Source organism: Gymnogyps californianus, chromosome 1 (genome assembly GCF_018139145.2).
Source record: "Gymnogyps californianus isolate 813 chromosome 1, ASM1813914v2, whole genome shotgun sequence".
Classification (NCBI taxonomy): Eukaryota; Metazoa; Chordata; class Aves; order Accipitriformes; family Cathartidae; genus Gymnogyps; species Gymnogyps californianus.
Window position 1 is genome coordinate 10,615,584 of NC_059471.1, and position 21,262 is coordinate 10,636,845.

General features: G+C 42.0%; 1 protein-coding gene across 3 annotated transcripts in view; it reads left to right on the top strand.

Moving 5' to 3' along the window:
- FAT3 (FAT atypical cadherin 3) overlaps window positions 1-21,262 on the top strand; it is a 322,500-nt gene that overhangs the window by 3,739 nt on the left and 297,499 nt on the right. The window lies entirely within an intron of this gene.

Consider the following 21,262-nt stretch of genomic DNA (forward strand, 5'->3'; position numbering starts at 1 on the left):
AAGTCATTTTTCATGGGAGTTAGCAGTCTGGAATGATATACCATTCGGTATAATGCGCTTTCTTGTAGCATGGTGTTCATCAGTGTTGGCATGCTTGTCTAAAGGCAGAAATACAGAGAAAGATGCTTAACTGTAAACCAACCATGCTAGCTTTCCTTTGGTGGTGGTAGTATTATGAACATCGATGTTAGAAAACAGTATTAATAGAGTGAAGATTTTTAAGATGTTGAACTTCACTACCACGCCACCCTATTGGAAGATGTGGAAAATACTAAGTGTAAAAGGCTATCTAGTAAAACACTTAACAAACTGGCTGTTTAAATGTCTGATAGCTGTTGGGAGTAATGGTGCAGCTGTGGTACTAGTAGTAGTGAGGAAATTAGAAAATATTAGTCAACAGTTTCAGAAATTATATTAAATGTGTTAGGTCTGTGGGTTTACTGTGGTTTAAGCAGACTTTGTATGTCTTTTTCTAAAGCTTTTAATTGAAAATGTGGTATTAAAACATAAGATTAAAATGTATGTTTTGGCAAATTCAAACTGTTTAATCAAATGTCAACTTTCTAAACTGAACATTATGAAAAACAGACGACATTACAAATGCTATGGATCATGTCTGAGCATAAGCAGTGAAAAATATTTTTATTCTATTTGTGCTATAGTCTCTCTGCTGCAGCTGTGCACAGATGATACAGTCAAAACCTTGTGTCCAGAAACATCAAACTTGAGTGTCAGAAGTCAAGAGGGCACCTACTCTAATTTCCAGAAACGTTAAGAACTCACATATCCTACAGCGCTAATAGCAGCTGAAGGCATTCGGGCAACATTATGTAGGCAGTTGAACATGAATTTCAATTTTAAGCTCCTGCATTTGAAATTTTTGGCCTACCTGCTTATTGAGTAGCATCAACTTCAGCTAAATAGGTTCTTTATAAAGCAATGAGAGATTGGTCCAAATGCTGCAGTATTGCTCTGGAAATCTCGGGATTCAGAATTTATTGAACTGAAAGGAATTGGTAGGGAGAGTAAGTTAGTGCATGTTGCTCATTAATTATTTAACCAGGGTTTTTACCTTGTGCCTAGACTACTAGGGGCAATAATAAGTTAGGGCCCCTGTTCAGTAAAGCACAAATCATGTTTTGACGTGAGTGGGAATTGTACTCAATATTCCACATTAAACATACTTAGTTTCTTTCCAGAATTGAAATCTAGTTTGTGGAGGGAAAAAACCCCACAACCACCCAAACTTTAAAAGTCGCAAATATTTCAAAAGTCTGCTTTTCACTCTTTCACGAGTATTTTCATGAAAATGAACCAACCTGTGCTGTTTCACTAAGCCGTTCCAGAAGACACTTCATAATCCAGAAGATCAAAAGACTTTTGGATTCTTCTTCTATCTGTTTTCCCCAACTGTTCAATACAACTTAAGCCTTCTCAAAACCAACTCAGAGAACACTTAGGTGCATAGCTGCAGCCAGGGCGATGTGGAGAGCCGGGCCTGGGGGTTCAGGAGTTACTCCGAGTCGCGCTGTTGTAACCCGAGTGCAGAACTTGACCTGCTGTGTCAAATAGGACACAACGTTAATACCCTGCTATTGAACTGGTGGCAACTTAAAAGCTGCTGAATGATGAATCAGCTTTCTAGCTGTAGAAAAGAGCTCAAGTCACATATTGAATTAATTTACGAAGAGATAGCTGTTTATTTACTTTCAGCGCAGTTAATTTGTCACTTTTAAACTGACCGACTCTATTGGCTTATGCACCATCTCTCCTGAAATTTGTGAAGGTAAGCAGGAGCGTGAAGTACAACAAATCAATATTTTTGGCTGCTGCCTTAATGAAAAGAAGACTGCAGTATCCATTATAATCATTAGGATATAAACTCGGCCAAATTCATCCTGATATGTGAGCAGGCTGGACTCCAAGCAAGTCTGTGCTTTCAGCAAAATTCTGCTCGAGTACATTATTTTTATTCTTCTGCAATATTCCATCTCAGTGGTGTCACCCCGTGTGCTAAGTGAGATGTGCCTGTGCTCCCCGAGGCACGTCGATACAGAGGAGGGGAAATGGTGCAGAGATAGCTGTGGAGGAGCTGGTCTGCATGGTGGATCCACACCGCACCATGCTGCCATACGCTTGTTGACATGGTGGCTTTGTTCTCGTTCCGCTATAGATGTATACAGGTGCATATAGGTGCATCTAACTCCACCGAGCTTGACCTGGCTTTTGGTGTGGGTTCCACACCAGACTGTTCTCCGTTCAGGTCTGAACAGTGGTTTGTGGTCAGTGAGCTTGGGAGTCTCCTCCATATTGGCCAATATGGATCTCTCTGCATAGGGTGTATGTGCAAATCTTGGTGCTGTTGCAGTTTGGTAAGAGATGTGCCATGAGGGTGAGCCTGGGATTCCCTTCCCACAGTGCTGCTCTTTGCCTTGTGTTGTAGAGAATTGGTTTTGAGGATTATTGTTGTTGTGTTACGGCATTCACTGCTAAATACTCTAGTTCCATACGTGGTAGTAACCAGAAGTATAGCGAGTGTTTGCCAGCTAGAAGTATTTGATGAAGTGAAATTTTACATGTATTTGGTCCCACAGCCTTGTGAATCACTTCCAAATTTGTTTTGGTGGATTCACTTTCCTTTTCCAGAAGGCAGAGCCGGTACAAATTTGTAAATCAATAAAAACTCTCCTGAAGTAGAAGGCAACAGTTCCTGACCTCCTCCAACTCCATCCCTGGTTTCCCACAAGTACCTTAGCCAGCAGACTAAATTTCTCATGGGTTTACAACTCAACTCATGATTCATAGCTAAAAAACTGGTTTAAGACTTTTCTAGAGGTTAAAAAAAAAAGAAAAGGAACATTTTTTTTAACAGAGAACTCTTATTTGTTGATTCCTGCCTCAGTGGAGATTGAGTTTGTCACCAGCCTAGGTGTACAGTTCAAACTCATTGATTTTCTATCTTCACTGGCCTATTTATTGACTGTTGGTATAAATGTCACAAGCTTGCCATTTAAGATGCCTGCACTGAGGGACATGTAATGTGATCCTCCCATTTATGGATTCTCTTTTTCCTTCTGTCTCCCATTCAGAACCACTTTTTCTTTGCATCCCTCTCATTCCCTTGGACTCCAGAGATGTAATCTATATGATGAAATATGGTCATCTACAGTCAGAACTAGTCACTGCAGGCTTTCCTCATAGTCAACAGAGAGAAATGGGCAATTGAGAAACATGATTCATTTTACCCTAAAGTAAAAATATGAAATAAGTTGGATGAATCATGCTCTAAAAGTGTGCAAAGGTCCTTGTATGACTAGCTCAGAGGTAGAGGTCTACACTGAACACCTTGCTTTGGTCAGATGTAACCCATCCCTGTTAACTGTAAACCAACTGTAAACAAGAACATATGCTGTCAGGTTTATATGCGAGGTAATTTGTGATGACTCCTCTCTACCAGATTCATGGTTTTAGTCCAATTTCAAGGAATTGTCTTTCAATATGAAACCCACACATAAATGCACTTCTAGAATTAAAAAGTGGAAAGAAGGTTTTTAAGAGTTTAGGGAATGAGAGTTATGCAACTAATATTTTATGTTTTTTCATTTTCTGAGAATACAGTGCTACACAGAGCATCCCACCCTCTTTTCTATCTATAGAAAGTCATTGAGAGCTGATGCTTTGATCTTACTTGTGGAAGTAGGTGGTAACCTTCCCCTTAAGCAACTCAGGGGCTATGGAGAATCTCGAGCCATTTCTTCATCTCTAGTACTGCTGCCCGCCTGGTGTGTTCCTCCACATTCCTTGCCAGTCTGCTAATTTCAGTTCCTTAGAAGAGAATCGTGTAAAAAACCCTCTATATTTCCAGATTGTTGTAACACAAAATGAGCAGAAATGGGATGACAGTGTGCTCTGAGTTTTCATCGTAGTGATGGCTCTAATAGATATAACTACTCTTCTGGAAATGGTCTCTGTCAGAGGTCCTGTACTGCCCTCTTAAAAACCTGGATTTTCTCAGCTCTGGTATGTGCACCCTCATAGTGCTGATACCACAGCAAAGTGGTGTATTTTTTCTGTCTCAGGAGCTGGTGGTGAGTCCAACAAATGCATATGGGTTTATGATACCACCTACCTTTGGTGACTAAATACCATCTAGCAGTACCTCTTTTCTGGCTGCAGTGGGGACTTGGACAACTAGTGAGACTTCCTGACTTCTCGAAAGGTTGAGTTAGATGAGATCAGTCCTAGCCTAAATGCTGACGTCTTCCTTCTCATTTTTTAATGATTTGTGGTTCAGCTAAACAGCATTTTTGACTCAAGCTCCGCTTTTTAGTCTGGCATGTGTTTCTACTCTGTGCACAGTTGATGTAACAGCCTGGCACTCAAAGAGTTTCTATATTTACCCCTACGCTACCCGTGGATGTACTAGTAATAGCAAATGAACGAAATGAGTTCTAGAGGAGCAGAGAGACTAGACACACTCAGCATTTTCTGCTGCAGAGACTTCTGTAGGCTTGATCGGATTTGGTGTGGCAGTGCCCCGGGACGCAAGGAATGACTAACTCCACTGCATAGGTGGGAAAACTGAAGCAATAAGTCTTTTGCTGCTTCTCAGGAAAGGATTGAAAGATCTTCTTAAGTCCCATTGAAGGTGAACACGGAGATAACAGTGGTATTAATGAAATGCTTAGGGCATCTTTAATGTTCTTGCAAAGCCCATAAGCATGGACTCAAGCAACGCTTTCGAAACTTACTAACCTCATTTCCTACGGTGATTCAGGAGTCTGAGTCCCCTGATTTTCATTGGGACTTTAAATTTACGCATTAGCTGGCACTAATTTCCACCCCCGTAGAGGCCCTCTGATAAGAACACAAGCTGGAAATGACCCTATTAACTTGTTATCTTTAGGTGCTTTCAGCCTTGAAATTCAAATGAATAAGCCAAGCCTGTCTTTCACAGCACTAAAATCTTGAAGCTACTATTAAATGGAGGTGGAGTTCAAATTATTACAGACTCCATGGATTTATTTATGGTGCCAAGGATAGCAGTCTGATCCTCTATTTTGATACCTTTTAAGGTACATGAAGAGTGATAGAAATTTCTGACAAACTGTGGCTAGAGTCTGAAAAGAAGCCAGTCGGTGTTAGAAAACCCTAATCATGGCTTCAAATGACTAATAATGGAAACTAGAAACACCAGATGATATAGTTTACAATAAACCAGACCTGCCTGCACTGTTATATTTGGCAGAAGGGAATGAATTTATTGCTTCAGTCTCCTTGCATCTTGTCGCCGTCTTCTAAAATAGTTTTCGGTTATTGTGTATGCAAGTTGAAGGATACTTTCATTTATTACAATTTGAATGGTCTGATAAATATTTATGTGGGACCATTACTAGCATTTCTTTGAAGCAAAATCAAGTGAAAATGAAAATGGTTTGTGGTACATGATTTTTTTGCCCTCACTTGTTTAATTTTATGAAAGCATGTAGGAGCTAGGGGGTAAATCTGGGCAGACTCCCTGGTAGAAATGAATTCAATGTAGAGTTTTGAAGCATTAGCATTACAGATGTTCTTCATTTTCCTGGTGAGTGTAGACAAAATTCATTGCCCAGAGCCAGTATTTTGGAGCCACTTAATTATCCCAGGCTTCTAAAACCAGTTTTCAAAGTAACTTCAGGCCACAGAACAAGAGAAGTGCCAGTGGATGTTGCTGGGAGGTGGCTCAGGAAAGGAGGATGCTCACGGGGGAGGCACTTGCAGCAGCCACTCGGGACTGGAGATCGTCGGTCCTCAGCCCAGCCATGATGGCTCTCCTGAGCAGCCTCTCCGGGAAGGAGCGTGCCAGATGGATCACAGAGCACAGTCCTGGCCAAAATCTGGTCTGTCATCCTGTATCTGTGTCAGGCATGAATAAAGCATTCCTGGGAGCAGCTATTTCTGAGTCTGCAGTACTGCGTTATCGTTCTGTGAGTTATCTCTGGCAGCTTTTTGTAGTGCAAGCTTTCCTTCATTTATGATTTCCAATTTTAGGAAAGTAATTGTTAACATTTTTCTTTTTCTTTAAAATTAGTTGTGGTGGAAAAACAAGTTTTTTTGATAAATTCTGTGTCTGTGTGTTTATAATTTCCCTGTCATTTGTAGCTGTGAATTAGTAAAGGAATAAAGCTTGTCTTAGTTTCACTGGAGTGAATTTGTTTAACTTTTTATTTAATAATACGAACCCTAAAACAATGCATCAGCTTATGAAAATATTTACTTTAAAGGGCCCTTAGTATCATTCTGACATACTTTCAAAGTTTCCTAAGTGAGGCCAGTCATGCAGAATTGTTCCATTCACGCTATTCAGCTCTCTTGGCTTTATACCCCATAAAACAGCTCACGATGTACAATTTTTATAGCTAGCTGTAATTTGCATGTTTTCCCTTCTTTGGAAAATGTTTATAGAATCTCCTTTATTATTCAGGATGCTCCTGATGATAGGACATTTGGTCTCAATCTCCAAGTAATTTATTTATTAATAAAGAAACGTGCAGTTTGTATTTCTTCCTGTCACCTTTATCACCCTTGAGATTTGTTTCCAAGAGTATTTTGTATTATTGTGTGTTCTGTTATTCTCTCCCTTAGTGTGTAAGCCCAGAAGTGACCCCCTACATTATCCTGTCTGTCATCATCCATTAAATTATACCCAGGTGCTCCTGCAGAAAGCTTATGCCCAACGTGCCAACGATGGGACAAAGCCACAAGGTAGTCAGTTAGATGATAGTAGAGGAAAATTGACTTCCAGTGTCTGGTGTTCAGTCTGAGCATCTGAGCACCAGCTTTATCCTGGCATCACTTCAGACCATGCTCTGCCTTCCCATGTGAGTAATTCATGGTAGTTCAGAGGAAGCTGGAGAAAAATCCATTTTAGCTCTTCCAAGACACCAACGGAAGCCCGGGGCCTTGAGAAGTGATGTTGTTAATGCAAAACTGCAAGCTTATGAGCACGTGGAGGGCAATACGAGCAGTCCTGTCCTCCTGGGACGTACAGAGGAGGATGTTTCAACAGTGTCTAAGATATGTGGAGCCACTTTGGTGTACTGCCTAATCCTTTCCTGAAACAAGTCTGAGAGAGAGGAATCTCCAGTGGCCAGTAAAATTGAGGACACATCCTGCCGTCTGACCCTTGCAGCAGGTTGTGTGGCTCTTTAGGGAGCAGTAGAATTGGATGGAGTTACTCAGGAATTTGTGGGGCTGGTTTGGAGCAGAGACAGGTGGTAACACTGGACTGATCACAAATATAAGCCCACGTATCTCTTCCCTTGCTACAGTACATAGGCAGGCTCCAGGATTTACCTTGGAAGCTGGATTAAAGGGTACTTTTTACAAAGCTGTTTGCAGTTCAAGGACTGCAAGTAATGGCAAATCGGGCACTTGCTTGGAAAGCTCTTCCAATCTTTCATTGCTCTCATTGCTAAAAAATTGTGTCATATTTTAAGGCTGTTTGGCTAATTTCAGTGTTCAATTCTTGGAACTTGTTAGGTCTTTGCCAGCAAGGTAGAAATAAAATAAAATAAAAAAATCCTTCCACTGTCAGATCTCTTTCTATTCATACATACGTGTTTACCTGAAAATAGATGTTTGGAGATGAGCTCCTATAGCTCATGGAACAGATTCTTTTAATCTGTAGTCTGCTGTTTAATGTAAACATCTTTATTACATTGTATACACTTATGGTGTCTTATTAGCATTGAAGTGTTGCCAATAAGAAATAACTGAGAGAAAGCCAAATGGAGGGCATGTGGGGAGGGAGTTTTCATCGCAGTTGGTTTGCATTAGGCATTCGCACTAATACATTTTTGTGTTTCTCAAAGTTCAGTTGTCCACTGGCATTGACCTGATCGTTTTGTCTGTGGCCAACAAAAAGGGGTAGATCCGTTCAGTTGTGGTTAGGAGGTTGTCACATCTTTCTCTTTTTCTGGGGATGTTTGAGGACAGCTCTGCAGACTCTGCGCCTCCAGTGTTTTGCAGAGCACGGGGCAGGGACATGGGGTGGGAAGCTGCATGATCTCTCAGTGGGCCCTGGGCTACCCTCCCTGGCATTGTAATTAGGGGATGTGGGGATTAAGTTGGACACGTAACATGGGGCAGTGTTCATCTCGTATGGCTTCGCTGCCCGGCTTAAATGTCTCGCATAGGTTGGGCATGAACATGGTGCTCAGCTAAGGTGAAGTGAGTCCTACCCCAGGGGTGAAAGGTGGTCGGGTGAGTCCTGCTGTGGTGGTACCTGCCCTCTGCCCGGGTAAGTGTTGCTGCTGTGTACCATGGGAGTGGGAAGTGCGGGAAGTGTGTGAAGATGTAGGACTGTGCTTGGTTTCCTCCGTGCTCTCTGCATCGGGGGGACAAGAAAGAAGATGGGGAGCGTGAGTCTGCAGAGAGCTGTGGTACACTCCAGCGCATCCTCCATCTAAATGATTGGGGACATCAGGACATGCTGCAGAGCTTACCTGCCCCTCCATGTTGATTTTTTGCTCTTCTATGTCTGTACCGTGTCCTGAAGATACTAACCAAACAATATCTTCGTCGCCAGCTACGTCTCAACTTTGCAGCTGTTCCCCACTGGTGACAGTCTGGTTACCACAACCCCGCCTCAAGAGGGAGACAGCCTGAAGCTGCTTCTCTTAGGAAATGCTTTTCAGTTACTTTGATGATATTTTCATCTTGGAGTTGAGCAAAATGTGCTCACTGTACGTGTACGAGTGACAGTTCTCTGAGGTGACGGACTGGAGAGGTGTGCAGCTCTGGGGCTAAGCAGATGCTGAGGTTTGGGTCTGGCTTGAGCTAGGTGGCTGCTTTTGCCTGTGAAAATCAGTTTTTGGTTATAAACCTGAGCTTGTGGCTATTAGCACTGATGAATAATCATCCTAGCGACTATAAGGAATGAAATTAAACTTTCCTGCTTTAATTCATGTCAGGACTAATTATGAAGAAGTGTTTACATTGGCCTGAGAGTAATCTGATTGTATGTAGTTTCAATAGCTCTCTGCTTCTACAATGTGACGGCTAGATCTGCCCCTCTTTCACAACTGAAGCCTTCAGTTTTTCAGTTTTACTAAAATTTGCATAGCAAATTAATTTCTGTTTTTAGATCATTGCAGCCCATAATGAATTATATGCATAATTATTTGAGGATTTTTCCTCCTCATTTGAAAGTTTTACTGAGAATTCGTGTTCTGGAAATGTAACTTTACACATAGGTCATTAAAAATAGTTTTGCTTCTCACCACTGGTTGAGTTTATAAGGTAAAGATTTTGCAAAAAGAAAAAAAAACAAACCCTAACTATGAATCAGTTAAATTTTTAATAACTTTTTTTTCCCAAAAGCTTTATTTTTATGAGAGAATAACTATGGGATTTAATTAAATTTGCCAGAATACTTCACAGTCCCAGAACACCTTTCATCTAAAATACACAAATCATTTTTCACATTTTAATGAAGGAAGCTCTTTGATGTACAACGTTTATGTAGTTTCCCATTTTAGTGAAAGGGTGTGAGAGGTGTAGATAAGTTAATAGTTTGATTCTTTTTCTTTGAGGGGGGGAATGACAATGTAGAAATTCATTAAAAACAGTGGGAACTTGAGGTGTTCGGTGTCTCTGTGATGAAGCTGTACTTGGCCATAGCATACAGTGGCAAATGGGACAGATTTTTCTGACTCCCACCGTGTCTTTCCATGCAAGACCACCCTTCTTACTCTATACAGGATCTTGGAGCTGGTTTTAAAAGGACTGGATTTTATTGTTTCTTCTTGAGATGGTCTTTAGGGATGAATTGGTTGGTGCTGCACTACTTGGCTATATTAGGTGGGGGTTTATTACTTTGCCTTAATTATCATTAAGCAGGAACTCTTAGGTGATGGCAGATCGCAGTCCAAGCCATCATCAGTGATTAACGCAGCATTCTCTGGGATGATAACCTTATATTTTGCCGTGGAGGGGAGAGCACTGGATAGTGGCAAGCAGCAGCAGCGTGTCTCAATCCAGGGATAGCCGGGGTCCCTGGGCTGCCCGCAGCACCTCTCGGGGCTGCCGGCAGCAGGAGGGGGATCAGAGCGAAACCTCAGTGGGACTTTGGGGCTGATTCTTCTGGGCAGTGCTGGGTGCTCTGAGCAGCTGCAGGTCCTTCCCAGGGATGGGGCAGCCTCCCTCCCTTTAACCTTTCCCAGCACCGCTCTTCAGAGACACCTGCCTCATCCTTCTCCTTAAGGAAATCCTGAATACAGCAGATTCAGCCCACGTGAGCTACTTCCATTAGTAGCCTCACAAACTTTTAACGTGTGATTTTTCCTCCCACAGTACCAGGGATGCAGAAGTGTGTTCTGTGCCTTCAGTACCTACATGCAGAGCAAATTAATGGCGTGTCTTCGTCTTCGCGACAAGCAGTTACACCAGCCATTTGCTAATGAGATGACGTCCTTTTTGCGAGTGTGTGGCTCCTTTGAATCCCAGTGTGGCTCTACCTTTAACAAGATATCTTCCTTTTAGGAACATGTTGTTCAGTGTGGGCAGCAAGCTTCTTCTGAGGTGCAAAGTGTCCTTCTGGAGAAAAGCAAAATAATTAAAAAGAAAGACTGTTCCTACAGTGACATTTTGAGAGGAGATGGGGACTGTTTATGAGGAAGGAACAGGACTGGCATTTAGCTGTGCTAGCTAAAGGGTAAATGGCAAAATCTGTTTAATAAATATGACCTAATAAGTTTAGGACTGCTGACTTTAGAGTCTGGCCCCCCATCAATTTGTTGTTAAAACCCATTGCTGCTTCCCTCTAAAGATGGAAGGTAATATCTAAATTATATCTGAATTATCTGAACTATAAAGATTGAATTTGTTGATGCTGGAAGTGGAAAAAAAAGCATTCTGCTGATGGAGGTCACTGACTGTAGCCATTGCTGCAATGCAAAGTGCTGTACTCCTATATTGTTAGGAGCACAGAAGGGTTCGTGTTGTCTTCGTGTAAACATAGCAGTGTTTGAAAATTTTTGTATATGCTTCAGCTCTTTCATGGGGATTTCCTTTAATTGCTTAATCTTTCATAATGAACATTAGTCTGTCATTGGCAAAGATATAATCCAGCTAATTCTCAGAAAATCTGTTTCTCTTTCCCTGTACCCACAAATTAAAACTCTGATACCAGTTGGAAGCTCTGTCTAGACATTGAGCATGGTCAGAAATAACTGTGTGATCACAGGGAGGGTAACTGGGCTGCTTTACACTGTCAATTGTAATCCAGTTCACTTTGACAGGATGGTTTGGACTCTCCTGGAAAGTCCCTGGAGGGGATGGGAACCTCTGGCAAAGGGGCAGTGATCCCCTTTCCCTAGTCACCTGTATCCAGGAGATACAATCTTCCCCAGCGGGGTTCCTAAAGGGCTGATCTATACAGAAAAAAAAAAAAACCAGCTTTTGCTTTATTCACTTGAATTGCTTGTGAAGAATGCCATCTTTTCAGTAAAATGAGGCTGCGATTCCCAGCTCTGTTTAGAACTGGTATATATCTGTTCTGACCACAATAGAGGCAGCCCATTCCTGGTCCTGACTGCTGTTTTCTGCCACCTCTCTGCAGTGGCTCTGGTTTTTCACGTAGCCACTTGGTGAGCCAGTTCAAGAAAGCAATGAGAGAAGAACTCATCTTTTTTTGAGAAAAGGAGTGAGGGATCAGTTCCCTTATTGGATTTATGGGTCCTGCAAACACTGGGCATTTTGGTGGAGGTAGAAGAGGGAGATCAGGTACAAAGCTAAGGGTTGGGTTGCCCTTTTGATGCTTGTGACCCTATGGGTTTGAGAGCATCCATGCATGGAGCTGCAGTGGTATAACTCATGTCATTAAAATTCATACTGAGCCATATATAGACATTTACAACTTGTCCGTATAGGAAATTTGTAACTCCCTGTTTTGTAGAGGTTGCTTGATGGAGAGGTGTCCTGATAAACCAGAATTGATTTTAGCAGGATGGAGGAATGGCTTGGAAATAACACGTGGTGAGAGCTACTGCTTTGTCCTGGCTTTGGTGTGGAAGAGGCAGCTGTGATGGAGCGAGCAGGATGTGTGCCAACACAGGGATTCGGTGTGTTAGCTGATTAGGATGCTTATTTGCTACGTGGTGTTTATGGTGTGGGCCCCTGAGCCTTGAGCTGAAATCACAAGTCAGAGCAACTATCAGATGGATAAAGCTGCTTGCTACATGTTACAGAGAGAGATAAAATCCCTCTGGCAGTAAGACTAACCTTTTCATGCCTCACTTTACCTGTCTGTACAATAAGTCTAATGATCATCACATTGTCAAAGGCATTTTTGTGCCAGTTGTGATGCTTGCATGATTAATGGCTTTAAAATGGTATGAGTGATTTTGATGGAAACACGTATCAAAATGCCTTGCAGCGGTTGTGTGTAATGCAATCACTTGGTATTTGGAGTTGGAAGGTGTTAAAGGAGAAGTCCGTTCAGGAGTCACTTCTTTCCCAGTCTAATCTCCAAGGAGAACTGTAGCATCGCAGTGACCTATTTCAGCTAGTACATTTATTCCAAATAATTAACTATAGAAATGTTACATTGACTGCACTGGACATACCCAACAGCCGTGTGCTCAGGTTGCCCGATTGTTCCTTTCAGCCTTACAGGGGTGAGTGATGCTCTGAAACCTGGCTTACTGCAGTGCTGGCTGGAAACAAAATACAAAATGAATTTCAGAATCAAGTGAGACGAATCCTTACTGTTGTTCCCTGCCTGCTGTAACCACTGTGTCTCTATTTGGCCTGGCCAAGGGACTGGCCGTAGCTCCATGCTACATGCTCCAGGTAGTCCTATGGTGCATCATTTTAAGGGGGTAAAAAATGCAGCTACAGAATTGTTTTAGCCATTCTTGCCAGTTGTGGAGCTGATGGCTGGAGGTGGAAAGGGCTGTTGGATGTTCCCCTTGGTAAAACATTCCTTGTAAGAAATAATGGGAGACCATTTTGTTGGACTCAGGAGTTTTTGGAGGAGTTGTGCTCCTGCCTCTCAGGCGCTGTGGGAAAAAGCCACTTGGGTGTTGCTGAGCCAGATAATACTTTCTGTGATACCGTAAATAGTTTATCAAGGGTACAGGGTGAGATGGGGCTCCGCTACTAACCAGAACCAGAGGTTTCATGCTGGATTATCCCCTGGATTGCGGGAGGACCTCCAGCCCTGCACGGCTGGCGGTGTGCCCGGCTGCAGGACAGCAGACAGCAAAGCATGCCAGAAACGTGCAGCTTCTGCGTCCATGCCATGGTTTGATGCACGCAACATGAGCGTAGCAAGGTGGGAAGGCTGTTGGCGAGGGCGAGGCACACCGGGAGCTCAGTTGATGCTTCTCTCTTCATTTACCTTAATAAATAGTCTCGGCAGCTACTAGCTAACCTGCCTGCTTAGAGTAATTTCCATGTCAGTAAAGAGCCCTTCCGTGGTGTCCTTGTTTTAAATCCAGTATGAGGCTCACCAGAGAGGTGACAGGAATTAATCTGAGCAACTAATTCCTATTTTTGGGCTTGGGGCCAGGCAGTTCAAGGCAGCATGCAGAAGCTGGGCAAGCAGATTAATGCTGCCTGCAGCACGTGATATTTTGGCTCAAAAACGTGCTGAAGGAATGCGTCTAGCATGGCTTCACTGCCTTGCCAAAACGTTTGCTGTGTTATGTGGCATAAAAGACAGTAGCAGTTCTTTTAGGGAAGGATGCTCTGCTGTCTAGTATTCCTCCCATTTTTCCACTCTGTTTCAATAACCTTACTGACTTCTACCCCACAAGCAGAGCTGCAGACCTCCCCTTTCTTTCATGTGATGCCTGACGTTCTCTGGTTTTGTTGGATTTTTTTGGTTTTATTTTGTTGGTTTTTTTTTTACTTTGGTGTGTGGAGGTGTCTTCCTTCCTGGTACAATCTAAATTTCAAGCTATTCCCCATCAAAACCCCTGTTGTCTCCACGTTGCAGTGCTTTAACTCCAGAACCCCTTTTTTTTTTTTTTTTTTCCCAGTTTTTCACTAATCTGGAGCTAAAGCACAGGGCTGGAAATCTTCCTAAAGATATCAGGAATTTATTGCTTATCATGGTTGGGAATAATCTCATGTGCCAGTGTCACAGCCTGGCCTGGCTGTAGGGTCAGGGCTCGGTAGTGCAGAAAAGGAATTTTTATTTAATGGAAGTGCCTAAGGACTAGGCAAACACAAAGATTAGCGATACTACAGCCTTGGTTGAGTTGCTGGATGTCACTGAAGTTAATTTAGTTATTGAATTGTGTGTTCAAAGTTGTGGAAGCCTTGGGATGGAAGATATTACAAAGACTTTAAAGGATTATTAAACTACACGGCAATAAAATGCCTTTCCCTGTCCCTAATCATTCATATATTGTCCTTTTTTTTGTGAAAATGGCTTTGTGTTTCTAATCAGCTGGTAAGGAAGTAGGTCTCTAGGTAGTGATATGGCTAATGGTGATAAGCAAAGGCAACACGGGGAGGGAACATGTGCTGAAGGTGATGTTCCCTGGTCCTTGTCACCAGACTCCCTTTTGACTTTTTCATTTGTGGTGGCGATGAGCGATGTTAAGAGTGTCTCCTGGGCAACATACTGCCTGTGTGGTGTGATTTATGGACCACTATTTTAGAGAAGCTGCAATATTCTGCTTCATTCTGAAGAGAGCTTTAAAAACATACAAAAGTTGGGAAAATATTATCTGTCTTTTAAAAACAAGATTCATGAACAGATGTATACATCTATTCTGTCACCATACAGATGGGCAGAAAATGTTTAGTTGTCATGGTAGCAAAATGTACGGTATCGCAGATGAAAAAGAAATATAAAAAAAAAAGTACTGTCTTGCCAGTTGTTATACCATGGCAGCAGCTGCTGAATTTGAGTTTTATTGTCCTGAAACTTCAACTCAAAAACCTTCAGACCGCATTTCTCATCAGCGACAGTATCTGTGTCCCGTAACCTTCCTGCAGTTTGCCTTCGGAGCTCTTCACCCTCGGAGGCATCGGCGTTTTAATCTCTAGCTGTTTATTTAGATATAGTTTCTCTCTTGCATGGGAACTGGGCAGTAAGCAGTAGATGCATATCTCTGTTCTCATGAAGAAACTCTTAGATGAATTAACATTTCTATTTTGTTATTAGTTGAGATTTCCATATTGCTGAGCGTGATGGGTTACACCCTTGATGTTAGGGTGGAATAGGAACTGTTTAGGCTGTACGCAAAATTCCTGTATATCTGTGGATAAAATCAGCAGACCTATCTACAAGTTTCTACCAAAGTAAAACATATACAGTTCCTTTCTATTATGTTACATACTTTTTGCTAGATAATATTGACTATTTTTTAAATCTCATATTTTGCTATCTTGACTTTTATTTTCGCCATTGCAGATACTTGGAAACAAAACTATAAAACTTCTTTGTGGCTGTTAGTTTCCCTTTCTGCTCTCCTAGGCATGATGTGGCAGAGCGGCTGTACATTACTACACTGCAGGCCATGTTTTAACTCTCCCTTCAATTGCTTAATTAAATTTACAAAGAAATAGTGTAGTGTATTTGTATTATTCGTTGGGATATTTTACTCTGAAAAAACAGTCCATGAAAATGAAATGAGACAATTCAGAGGACTGTGTTGTGGTGGTGGTTGGGAAAGTGCGGGGTCCTTTGCCGGCCAGCACAGGGTCGGGTCGTACTGAGCTCCCACAGCCCCAGGGGCTCAGGCTGTGGCAATGATGGACCTTGAGGGTGGCCCTGGTCCCTCCATAACATCCAAAATGGGGGTACAAGCACCCATCGGACCTGCACCCCTGCCGGTGCAGGGTGCTGCTATTTCATCTGGGGCACAAGTACAAGGTCTGTGCTAATATCAGCAGGAATTGCGGTATTTGCCAATGGGCACATGAAAGGATAGTAGCAATTAAGTAATTGTCTATAGTAAACTCAGAGACATCATCAAAATTGCTTCTACTGCCATGTCTTGCTGGATGGTTTTAGACTGATTTTTACATTGTTTTCCAAAAAAGAGAAGTGAGAGTTTTAGCTTCCACCTGACTACTTCTAGGTACTGGTACCGTTATCTGCTCTGTGGGTTTTGTGTAAGGGTGCATCCTCTTGGTTACTGCAAATGAAGTGTAGCCATTTCCATTTAAATAACTTTTTTTTTTTTCCTTAGCTGCTTGAAGCAGTGTTTCATTTTTTGAATAAATAAACAGAGTGCCAGGCTCTCTGAAGGTCAAAACTGTTTACAGAGCTCTTCCCTGCTTGGCTTTTGTTTTCTCAAAAAAAGAAAAAATTAAACTGGGATTTCTGGGATTTTAGGATTAGTTAATGTATTTACCCAGCCTTTAAAAGGTAATTTTCATGGGATAGCAAGATCTTGTTTACAATGTGTATAAAAAGATTAAAAGGAATTAATTTAATTGTGTAAGACTATTAAGTAATCTCCTGCCTTCTGCTGTGAACCTATCATACCTTCAGCTGTGTTGCACTTTCTATTTCTACTTCTTCTTAATCTTCAATTAACTAGAAAGCTTTCTCCCATTTTTTTAATTCTGTCTCTTATTCCCTTCCACAGCCTTCTCTAGCAAATTCAGACGTACCCTGGTATGTCCTCTCCTCCTGTCTGTCTATTTCTTATTGTCCCTGCCACCAGCATGGGGCCTTGATTCAGCTAAGTGCTTTTAACCCAGTGAAGCCAGTGGGATTTAAATATCTGTCTGAGTGTTTTGGAATGGGATTAGCCCTTTATGAAAGCAGTGTTTCAGTCTGCATCTACAGTTGTGTAGGTGGAGAGCTGAGCCAGAGAGAAGATGCCACTGAGAGGAAAGATGTGCTCGCAGTCAGCTTGCAACCACTGAATATTGAGGAGCCTTCTGTTGGTATGGTTTAGGCTTTTAAATTCCTCTGTAAATCCAAACACATATTGCCAGAGTTCAAATCCAGTGAACCAGTCACAGGACTGGCCCCTCCTGCTGGGTCCATCTCCTCCTCTTCACCAGCACAATCTTGTTCCTACCTAAGGAAGAGACGCAACTGAGCATGGGGGAAGAAGTTAACGGCCAGCCTTGCCTTGATGTAAATGCCAATGTTTTAATTTACATCACCTAACAAGAAAATGTCCTCACTGAGGATGATTTCTCTTTCCCACGTCATCTCCTCCTCCTTTCACAGCTGCTGTTTGTTTCTTCTTTTTCCTTTGCATGGTCCTTAAGTCTTTATTCCTTGTATATAAGGGGCCAGCACCGTGATGTCTTCTGCCTTTACTCACAAAACAGGACCAATAAATCTTTGCGTTGAATTGCTGCCAGACCCTTGCATTGTCTCTTGCAACTGTCTCTTTCTGTCTTCTCCTAATGACTGCAGGCTTTTCTTTCCAGAGGTGGCAGATGGAGCGGTAGCTCCCCCTGAAAGGATCTCGCCTTGCATGGATCCAGAGTCTCCTCTTTCTTTTATTATCCTCAGCCTTATTGTGCTGCTGCTGTTCTTCAGCGTAGCTCATGTAATGAAGGAGCACAAGTGCCACTGAAAGTAGGATTTCTTAAATCTTTTTTTTGGTAGGCTTGAAAATCCAACTTTGTTTCTATATGGGTAGTAAGGCCAAGAGCCACAAGAACGCCAATGTCCTCATCCTTTCCTACATGCCTAATTTTGTGTTTTTTCTGGGTCAGAATTTGTGTTTGAACTTACTAGAGCTAAGTACTTCACTGAGCTTAGTCTTAATTTTGCCCAGCAGTAGCTGGCACATGCTCTACCTCTTCCAGTGGAAGAGTTCCCCTGACAGAGGACAGCTCATTTTTCACAGGTGTCTGCTGTGGCTCTTGCTCTGTTTGAAGTGTGGCAGACTTCAGAAGTACACCAGCTAGAAAACTTCAACTGTTATTTTTCTCTCTGGGTGCATATTAGTCGTGTGATCATTGGGTCTGATCTTACGGGTGCATGCTAGAGCTCGCTGCCTTCTTAAAAATGTGCATGCGGCGTGGAAAGATTCATGGATATGAGCCCTCGCTAGTTCACAACCGGTAAATGAGCTAATGATGATACATCTTCCCCTCCCTGCTGCACTCAGAATTTTTATTACAAGGCCAGTGTCATTTGTTTTCATCTCTTGCAAATCCTCCCTACATCCTTCTCCATCCTAATAATTTCCTTTGAAAAACACCTACTGCAGTGACCTCCATTTGACTACAAAATTGAAGCACTAATCAGCAGGGCTGGTATCCGTGAGGTTCTGTAAGTGTTGTATAGTACAGACCCCTTTTTAGCTACATTAGCCCCGAAAAGGCAATGCTTGCATTTTTAAGCAGTAGAGAGCCAGATATTTCCTTATATGTGAACTTTTGTCTCAGCATCAACATCCCTTCTTCGAAGTAAATTTAAGGAGACAATTTGAGTGTAACTGTTTGCAAAGTGCAAAGTTCACCATTAATTTAACCCACCACCCTCCAGGCTAATAGAAATCGTGTAAGGTTAAACATGTTAAAATGAAGCGCTTTCTGGGCTCAGGAGCAGCCTGCATGGTATTTTCCTTGTGTAAATTTTAATTATGGATCTTGGTGTCCTCTGGTTCTGCCTGTACAGTGAGCCCCGCCATGAGTGTCTGCTTTATGAATGGCACTTCCACATGCCAACGGCGTGCAAAGCAGTCATAAATTCCTATTTTAACGTCAAATGCTTGGATGTACACAGCTCCTGTTTCAAGTAGGAACCAGGACGTGAAGATTGGAGTGCATGCCTCAGTGGAGAGTGATTTTCTGAATTTTGTAAGGTGACTTGGACAGGTCATGCTCTTATCTAAAGAAATGGATTTCAGCTGAATTTTGAAAGGGACAAATGTGTGTCTGCATTATGTATTTATTACTTAATGTCAAGAAGTGAATTATGGGCTTGGCAGATCTGTGTAATAGATGTCCATAAAAGATTCTGGCAGCCTAAGCTGAATGAAAGAGCAGATTTGTAGACTAACATGTCTGTAAAAGAATTATGTTTTGACTTTGTGCAAGATTTGTTAAAATATATTTTTATTCTGTTTTGGTGGTGGTACATGACTAATACATTGGATAAGTGCATGCGTGGGTGTACAGAAGCCTGCTGAATGGTGTATTTTTTTAATAGAAATAATTCAGTTCCTGACTTTTTTGAGTACTTGGTGAAGTCATAAAAATCAGTGATTGGAATTACCTCAACCTTGCAGGTCATTTTATGCTCTTCCTGACCCATTGCATTATGACCTTGGGCCCTCATTTTAAATGTCCCAAATGTGGGGACATTCACCCTGCAAGATTTTTGTTAGCACAGGGATGTGTGACTGTGTTTGGGCAGAGGGTAGAAATTCATGCTACTTTTTCTTATAAATATTTTTGGACGCTCAATCAAAATGCAGAGTGCTCCTGCCCTCCCTGTCACGGGAAGCCTTCTCCTTCTCCCTTCTCAGCGTCCGTCTTGGGATGACTTCGTGCCCAGATACCTGCCCCTCTTTCCCACAGTGCACACTGGACTGATTAAGGGGGATTTCCTTTTTGCCACTCTGGCCCCCTCTTCCTCAGCCTCATCATTACGTCAGTGACGTCCAAGTGTCTGGTGTGGTGACAAATAAGCCCTTTCACACACCACTAGTTCAGAGAGCTGAAGCTGAATCCTGACGTGTCCCTGGGCTCTCCCTGAGACCATGTTTCTAGCTGCAGTTCATGCATTTTTTAAAATAATTGTATTTTTAGCATATTAGAGGGCCCCTTCTTCCCCCCCCCCCCCGCCTTGTCTTCATACCTAATTAGTCATTCCCTAAGTAAATACCATGGTGCCTCCCATATTACTCGCACCATGAGGGAATGCAGTTCTCTGTCTCCCGAATAAAATCTGTTTCGTGCTGCATGGGAATGATGGATTTGTCTCACGGATAAATTTACTGGGAACATTTTTCATAACTGTTTAGCTTGGAGCATGTTTATGTTTTGAATCAAATCTCACATTTTCGGAGGTTTCTCTTTTTTAAAGGCTACCCCTGTCTCATTCCTTGAGGAGGGACAGGGTGGAGTTTCTTAGTGTTTCTCCTGATGGTCTACTTGGTCCTTTGAGGGTACCATTCTCCCTGTTTGAGCTACCTATTTCTTATATTCCAGCAATATGGTATAATTTGGTAGCTTTTTGGTACCTTCTGGTTGACTACCAGTTCCTAAACTTGAAAAATGGCATATTTCGGCTTTTAATGTCCTTCATATGTCTCAGAGTTTGCGCATACATATTTAACTCGGCACTGCTCTCCGGATTTAGCTGGAAGGAAATGCTCACCATGAGATAAAGGTAATCAAATGATGAAACTGTAGTCACACTTTGAACTCCTGATTTAATGAAAAAATCACTCGAACGATAAAGCGTGTAATTATGCTGATTTTCATGACATTTGGGTCACAAATGGATTCTTTCTTGTGTACAGATGACATCAATTAATACCCGTTATAGCTTTCTGTTAAGTCACAGATTTGGCAATGCTTTTATAGTAAGTGGGCATTAATTCTTGCTAAATTGTGAAGTGAGTCTTTCTGTGTTACTTCTTCCACCCAAATACCTGGAGAGATCCTTCTTTGTCCTAATGCTAGAAGAAGGTTGTACCATGGGAAATTCCTTCTACTGGGAACATATCTTCTTGGGGAGTAAGTCTTTTGAGCTTAAAAAAAAAATATTTTCAACTAATTTCATTTTCCATTTACATGGAAATATAGAGTTATATGGAATATTTATAATGTTAATTTCTGTACTGTTGAAAGAAGACAGCTATGAAGGCTGTAGTTCTGTGCTTATGCCCCAAAAGTTTGGCAGAACAGCAGAGATGCCAAGTTCCCCGGGCTAATCAGAGCACTTCGTTGCTAACGTCCAGAATGAATAGGGCAATGCTGCCCAGTTTCCGTGCTAATGCAAATCTGTCTTCTCTACTGAAAAGGTGTGGTAGGTGGCTAATGTGAGTGCTGAAACTGGAGTGAGTTCACAGACAAATACTGTCCAGGCCATTTCTTGGCAAATTCATATTACAGATAAATGAATCTTTGTACTGTACGGTAAGAGGTAAGAATTGCACGACTTAATCAAAGACCAAGCTCCAGCTGAGACTGGGAGGAGAGTAAGGAACCATGTTTCTGATGTCCTCTCGCTCTTAGATGAAGATTTCCCCCTTTAAAATATCTTAAGCACTTTTAAAGAAATTACTGTTTCTATAGTATGCAGTACATATAGAGTATGTAATAGGATAGT